This window comes from Adiantum capillus-veneris, chromosome 21 (genome assembly GCF_014529385.1).
Source record: "Adiantum capillus-veneris isolate H3 chromosome 21, ASM1452938v2, whole genome shotgun sequence".
Classification (NCBI taxonomy): domain Eukaryota; kingdom Viridiplantae; phylum Streptophyta; class Polypodiopsida; order Polypodiales; family Pteridaceae; genus Adiantum; species Adiantum capillus-veneris.
Window position 1 is genome coordinate 34,823,016 of NC_140951.1, and position 6,748 is coordinate 34,829,763.

Below are 6,748 nucleotides of genomic sequence, written 5' to 3' on the forward strand. Positions count from 1 at the left end.
AAGGTCGTCTTCTGTGATAGTACTTTAGAGGGCTCAGTAGTGGGCTTTGACGCTCAACTGACCTCCTTGACCTCCTTGTATGTGTCATGCGGTGACCTCCAATCCAACCAAGCTTTGGGTAAGAGAACCTTGAATTGGCTGAAGACTGGTCTAGACTCTACTAGACCAGACGAGTGACTAGACCAGCTGGACCAGGGACGAGGGACGAGGAGGACTAGACCAGGGTCGAGGGGTCTAGACCAGAGACGAGGCAAGTTGGACCAGGGCGAGAGGGGACCAGGCCAGCAAGGCGAGAGACTAGACCAGCTAGATTAAGCTATCAGGGGTGAAACTGGACCAGACCAACAGGCTGCACAGGCGAGGCGAAGAACCCAGCTACTCAACAGAGTGAGACTTCAGTTGAGGTCCCACCGTGATCGCCAAAATGAGAGCACCTGTAGCGCGGATAATATGTCGTGCTCTCTACAGTGTGGGTGCCCCTCAGTGCAATGTGCGAGACAATCTCACTCAACAAATGGAAACTCTCTCAAAGAGAATGAAACACAGAAACAATGGATAACAACAGTGGACCAGAACATGTGGACTCGACTAGCTCAAAGAACCGTGTACAGACTCTGGCGTGGCAGCACTCACAGCTCCAACCCAGGACTCACAGGTACAATGGGGTTATCGAGGCTCAGATGTGCAGGGATGGTGCTAATGTGCTCTGTGTAAGACCCGCTCTAGACGACTACGTACAAGATAATATATGACTGCCCCCAAAAATGACTACTCATATGTACAACCATAAGAGCCACCAACGGCCCATAAAGAACATCATCTAAGTCTATCCCCACTGGGTGGTGGTGGTGACCTGGCCACGATGTCCACTAGACCACCCTGCCACGTGTCTGCCCAAGTGTGAACCGACCAGACCAAAGGCCAACTGACCAAAGCCCAACTATAAACTACTGTCATATGAAAGTGAAAGTGACACTGTAGCAGGCTACAGTACTTTAAGCAAAATTTCAAAAATTCTCACCAAAATGCATAGACCATAAACAAACACTCAATGTCTCGGTAGAAAAACCACATATGGTATACATACACTATCAAAACCTTGGCAATCTAGCTCACGCTTGAACGATCTTCTCTATGGACAATTGTACTTGTCCAAAATCTTTGTAAGCATGTAAATCTATCACTTGGGAGATGTGACTAGCTCAGTCAATGTCCATGTATGCATACATAGAAAAAACCACACAGAACCGTGCTAGAAATACTCTTTGAAGTAACCCACATAGTCATACATGAGCACATAGCCAATGCATCAAAATCCGTACTAGAAAACACAATCTGTGAGCATAAAACCTCGATCAAAACTACGCTAGAAAGTGGGCTATGTCGAGGTTGGGATGTTGAAGAGTGTCAATTGGAGCAAAAACACTCCGGATTAGTGTGGGTGTAGAGCCAATGGCGAGTCATTTGAGTGCGCAATATGTGCGTACACAATGCAAAAAGGGGAAGAGGAGAGACAACATAGGGAGTTGGTGGAGCGACCTCTCAATAGAAGAGTAAGTGGGAGTGCTCCTTATTGCTTTGTATATGCATAATCAATCATGATAGAGTGTGGGAAACCAGATCCAATTCCTGACCAGGGTAAGGTGCACCGCCTTTACCCCAACAAGTCCAAGGGACGACATCTTGTACCAAAAGCCCATCCGAAGAAACCCTTACTTGCGTTCATTGAAAACAACCCATTGCTTCCTAGGGTTGCCCTTATAGGAAATATCCTGCAATCAGTTACCAACATATTGAAAGCTTGTATAGTAGGCCATTGGATGCGTGAAAGGATACAATTCAAAACCTTTGTATGTAGTGAGTCTACAACAATCACATTTCTTGGTCAATATAGATAGATCAGTGGCCAATCATTGAGTGGGTGGTTGAGCCCTTAAACTTCAATGAGCACCAAGAGCAAGAACGTAATGGCATGAGCAACATATCACACAATTACAATAACAAGAGGTTGCAATGGCTATAGACGTTTGATGGGTTTAAGCCAATAGCCTAGTCAAAGGGAAACATATAATCTAACGGCTAGTCCAATCACATAGGCAAATTAACGATTCTCAATCCAATAATATTTGCATAGACTTTTAAGAGAAACATTGGCATAAAGAAGAGAAAATTCATGTCAAGCGTGAGCACCCACTCACATTTTTAGTGCAGAGCATCCATATCCATAAACTATTGTGAGGGCATCATTAATGGTAGGTCCAAGAAGCTAGTCTTCTTGGCTCCAGCACTCAGCAAGAAGGATGTCAAGATCCTAATTTGTATGCCCTCATCCAGTAAACATGAGTGACTACATGCTTTTAGTACAATAAAAAAAAAGGTCCTCCAAAATGAGGGATGATCACGAAGCAATTGAGCTCCTACCAGGAAGCTAGCCGCCTAACAAGCCTCCTTGTCGAGTTTCCCAAGCTCAAGAAGAGGAGATTATAAGACCTAGGGTAACTGAACATAGGATCCTCCTCCCTACCGCCCCTTATATAGGCTAGCTCCTAGCACTTTCCCTAAGCGGATCCCCAGTCCGCACTGGTCCAGCCGGCCCTTGGCCTAGGTCCCTGACCCCCTAGGTTGGGCCTTGCCGCGTAGACCCTTGTCGTGACATTACTCCCCCCTTAAGGAAGAGTTTTAGTCCTTGAAAACACAAGTAGTAATATCTTCTTAAGAATACTGATGTTCTCTTTATTGACGTCCCATAAGTGAGCCAGTTGTCTATATGACCGATAATTGGTGCAGTGAGGAGGTTCAATGAAACCAAGAGCAACATCTTGATTTTCAACATTGTTGTCCGTTTGCAACCACTTGGGTCTAAATGGTAACTCCATTTATGACTCACTTGAGTGCTGTAAAGGAGTAACCACAACTAAGAGTTGTCCAAAGGCATAACCAGTTTTTAGATCTTCTGAAGATACTGGAATAATGCAAGGAAACCTTGGCGTAACTTTCCATGCATTTGTGAGCCAGATTTCCTACTCGCCTGAGTATCTTGAAAAGTCTGTAGATAGGGAATGTCCTTGTGTTATAATTCTGAATAGTTTGGAACACAAAGAACTACATGATCATCCCTAATGAAGGTTACTTGCCAACATACTTTGTCAGCACACCTGGTAAGTCCTTCACGTATGAAAGTATTAACACAATCTCCAACCCCACCACAACAGGTGTTCAAAGTCGAAAACCGTACTGAAGCAAATTCTAGAATAGGGAGAAAATCATCTATTCATAAATGCGTTGTGCTAACGTATGCTCTTAGCAGATCCTTTAGCACAAGATTACTCTTTATAATCTGCCTATCCCCTTGGATAACTAACAATACTGAGGTTTCCTCACTGTTTACAGACAGTAGTCCCAGATGACTGGTAAACGGGGAATCACAGTAGTGTATAACCATCATGGTTAACTTGGAAAAATCTACAAACGTCCAAACTGAGCCATGACCTCTATTGGTGATTAGTAGACCCAAAAGTTATCTCATAGAGATAGTGCACATAGAGTGCAAAATGCTTCATAAGCAACAACCTGAGGAATATGCATGTTGTTCCAAATCAGCCTTTGCTAAACACCAGGGCCCATAACACCTAGTGTGCATGCATTTAGCAAAAACTAACCCGACCCTGTATATCCATAATGAGCCTTGCCAATACTTATGGCAAAATGTGATGCACGTAGCACACATTAAAAAAGAATGTAAATAGTTCTAAAAAGAAACTAAATACTTTCAGTTGCAATCTTTTGCAAGCCTTGCTGAAACGTCTGAATGGAAATAGAAGGTAAAACATTGATCACCTCTAGGTACAGACAATGAAAATTTTTCATCAACAACTTATAGCCTTGCTATATGTATAAACAACCATCTATAATGTTGTTTAGCAGTACTTGTATCTTAACAAGTCATTCTAAGTATCCGACAATTTCTGGCCACGAAATTGCTCCTGATACGTCGTGCTAAAAATGGTTCAGACAATAGATGCGACCAGCACCTAGGGACTTTGTCGTGACACATAATTGAAATAATGGCGCCAGTGTCAGTCTAGAGACTCATATTCTCCACATGTGGAATGTGTCTCATGTAAGGATGTATAAAAAAAAGAACATCCTTCAAGTACAAGATGTACTTGTGTGTGGAGGTAACTGCAAACACTCTACGACGGGAGTGAGAGGGGCCCTCATTAGCCTTGCTCCACACTGACTAAACCAAACTCCTTGAGCTCCTAGACCATGTTGTATCCCATGTGACAACATGTGCCAAATTGAACCCTACAAGTAGGTTCGTAACAACATAAGGCAGAAAGAGAGATTCGACACTTGGCCCAAAATTCTTTGTGCCGACATGCCCTTGGCATGGCTCTGTAAAATTCGTACTTAGACGTCTTGAAAAACCGAGCAAAGCATACTAAAAATGGAATAACACCAAATCAATAGATGCGTACCTGGAGATTTGAATGTAATGTTCACTTACCCGTATTCAAATGGAGAGGAGCAAGTCCCCTACCTGAAAAACAAATAGCATTGCACTGGGAACCTTGGGTGTTGCCTTTGCAATCCAAGCCCTTGGATTTAGAATCTACGTAGTCAAACCCCTTGGTAAGACGCCTTGTAGAAAGTGCTCAACTAGCAGATAACGGTAACCAACATAGTCAACCGTGTACAGAATGATTGAAATCAACTTGAAAAGTGTCTCTGTCCGCTACCGCGTGTGGTAGATTGCGGAATTCTTTTCTTGAAAGAATAATTGGGAGAGATCAACTGTGATCCTCAATGTAGATCAAACTGCGATCCTTAATGCCTATGGGGTGATGTAACAATCACCCGCCGGGTCTTACCCCAAACCAGTATGTCCATAGACACTCCGTAGTGCTATAGAGAGAGCCGGAGACCCACACAATGGAGTTGCCGAGCTCTTATGGACAGACATGCTGTTGCAAGTGATTGCTACATCTATAGTTTCTTGTAGAGATCAGCTGCTGTGACTATATCTTGAAAACAATCACCCAAAGAATGCCAATAGTTGGGCCTTGCCCCTGGCCTGACAATGGCTCTTAGCCTGTTTGGCTCATAGCCCTTATGCAAAATAGTGTTCAATCGACGAACCGATGTAAACTAATTTGAGTAGCATCTTAGCCACGTGCTAGCTGTGAGTTAGAGCACCTTGGCTCAAGCTTACTCACGAGCAAAATGTGTGTCAAAAGCTTAGGCTGGGCTGAGGAAATTTCCGTAAATTTCTAGTGTGTGTGTTCCCAGAATGTGTGCTCTTAGACATCTTATGCCTGATTGGTAGCTTATCCTATAAGCATGCAATAATCGGCCTGTATAATGCTCTCATCGCGAGAGGGGACAGAAAACACAAGCCACAGTTGGACCTCTTACCATGTATGGGGTCGTGACTTTAGAAAAATTACTTAAAATGGCACTTTGCCCGTGAAATATGTCGTAGATTTAGGTTCCATTTAGTGGTAGTGTGCGTTGACAGTAACCAACAATCATAGTAATAATCTGTCCTTAGTCTGTCCTTGACAGAGGTGCGAGTGTGATAGTGGAAGCGTATACAATGATGGAGTGGCAGACGTCCAGCGGACTAGTACGTCGTGCATACATAGCAAAAAATAGAATAGTAATCCCGTGGCTTCAATGACAGTCTCAACCATGTCAACCACATAGTGCCAAAGATGTGTGCCATTATCATCGATCTGAAGTACTCAATTGATAATACATTGGAACATAAGAGAAGCCATCCTTCACACGATGTCCGGCAAAGCAGTTTGCTTTGTATAACAGCTTCTTATGGAGTCTGTCAAGCACTTTGCTTTGCCCAACAAAGAGAGCTTTTCCAAAATAAAAAATAAAACATAGACAAGAACAAACATAACTTGAAATGTACTAACCTTGTTCTGGTAGTGCGCTCGAATCCAACGCATAGAGTGAAGCCTTGTCAAAATGTTATAGAGAATTGGCCTTGCCGAATCGCGAAGCGTATTGAGAATCATAGAATTGCTCAATACTGATAGAGACAACATCTATAGCTAAACTATCAAGAGAGTGTCAAGTATTGCCAAACACATTTTTTGTAACCACTACCCTTGGCATTGGAGGGTGTAGCACAGTTGGTGATGCCCATCTGCGTCATATATAGTGGTTTTGCCCGTATTGTGGCAAGTTATAAATAATATGGAGTGACCATGCACCCAATGCATATACATAGGTATGAAGCTTTTCTCGTGAAAAACTTTCTTTTGTCATGATTTTGAGTGGCTTATCTCTTCCTCGAGAGTCGACACTAGGTCGGAGATACAAGCGTCAACGTTATGAAAACTGTAAGACAACAAGTTTTGACCCAATCCTTGCTCGTGGTGGCCGCATACAGAGTCCTACTGCATAGGAAAAATATGCTTTATGTATCCAATGCGTGGAGCCCTGCTCCCTAATGAAAAGTGATGTACCATGGTGCATCTTATGACATTGTCAAAGGAAATAGAGTTTAAAGTAAATTATCCCTGGCGATTGTTGACCTTGTCAAATAGTGTACGGACCTTGAGGACAGTTATAGTAACTATAGGATAAAGTGTACCTGTTGCCCATTACTGCTGGCATGCACAATCAAAACTAGCAAGAAGCCTTGCTTGTGTATCAAAATAACATTTGTTGATTTCCATTCATAGGTTCTTGTAAAAGAACCGCACATATCGATTAAAAAACCAAC